Source organism: Arachis ipaensis, chromosome B01, assembly GCF_000816755.2.
Source record: "Arachis ipaensis cultivar K30076 chromosome B01, Araip1.1, whole genome shotgun sequence".
NCBI classification, from domain to species: Eukaryota; Viridiplantae; Streptophyta; class Magnoliopsida; order Fabales; family Fabaceae; genus Arachis; species Arachis ipaensis.
Genome location: NC_029785.2, coordinates 15,003,015 through 15,003,950, shown reverse-complemented (window position 1 = coordinate 15,003,950; position 936 = coordinate 15,003,015). Strand labels below are relative to the sequence as shown.

The 936-nt window shown below is 27.8% G+C and overlaps 1 protein-coding gene across 3 annotated transcripts in view; it reads right to left on the bottom strand.

Moving 5' to 3' along the window:
- Positions 1-936, bottom strand: part of LOC107625994 (BEL1-like homeodomain protein 4) — an 11,778-nt gene that overhangs the window by 3,784 nt on the left and 7,058 nt on the right. The window lies entirely within an intron of this gene.

Genomic DNA, 936 nt, shown 5'->3' with positions numbered 1-936 from the left:
CCAAAGATTTTCATAGTTTTTTTTATATATCTTTATATTTAGATTAGTTTTTGACTGGGTGAAAAGCATACCTTAGTTTTGAGTAGTTAATTGTGAGTTTATGATTTAATTTTAATTTTTGTTGGTCATATCTTCAGATTGGATTTAGTTCCAATGCAAATTTTTAATATTGGAAAATAATATTATACGTACAGTTTTCTTCTCTACTTTTTGATAGTAAATGATTTATCAATTATATTGAAAAAAAATAATGAGAAAAATTGTAGAAGTTGCATGAATACCTAATATGGCATTAATTATCATAGTATGAAAGGGCATAAATAAACTAGTTAAAGAATTACTCCTATAAATGAGTGATCATAATATCCCCAATAGAAGGATCATTTATTTCCCCTATTAATTGATCCGCTGAGTAGTTGGGTGAAGCCAATTGATATGAGAGAGAAAAGTGATAAGGAGTGAATGAATGAGCCAGATCAGATTCCAAATAATACATCTAACTCCAAGGTCTCATTGCTTTCTGTACTTAACCATGCTCTTTTTATTTCAACAAGGGAACATCTTAATTTCAGACATTATTATGTCTTGAAAGAACGTCTCAATTATTTCAACATTCATACTATGAAATTAAACAATGAAATAATTTATGAGTAATGTTAGAGAAAAAAAATAAACTCAAATAGTTTAAATTTGATATGTGTTATTGAAACATAAGTTAGATAAACTCAAAGAAGTTAAAGCCTTAAAGGATATAATTTATCTAATTTGTATCCTAATATTTATATTTTATTTTCATGTAACTAAAGGAAAATGTGTTGAGAGTGAAAGAAACAATAAAACCCACGTTGTTGTTTGTCTCTCTCTAAAGGGAGAAGAGAGAGGGACAGGAGAAACCAGAGAAACAATAAGCCCAAAACCATGTAAGTTACATCTGAA